Consider the following 242-nt stretch of genomic DNA (forward strand, 5'->3'; position numbering starts at 1 on the left):
AAAGAAAAGAAAAGAAAAGAAAAGAAAAGAAAAGAAAAGAAAAGAAAGCTAAAACTTGTTGGCATAGCCTTCAGAATTCTAAGGTTTTCTCTGTTTCTGGTACTATTCTAAGAAAATATTCAAATGAATCCTTCTCATAAATGATTAAAGAGGACATAATGCCACTACAAACAGACAGCCATATTAGTAAAGAAAACACACACACACACACACACACACACACACACACACACACACACACA

This window comes from Psammomys obesus, unplaced genomic scaffold (assembly GCF_907164565.1).
Source record: "Psammomys obesus unplaced genomic scaffold, mPsaObe1.curated_primary_1811, whole genome shotgun sequence".
Taxonomy (NCBI): domain Eukaryota; kingdom Metazoa; phylum Chordata; class Mammalia; order Rodentia; family Muridae; genus Psammomys; species Psammomys obesus.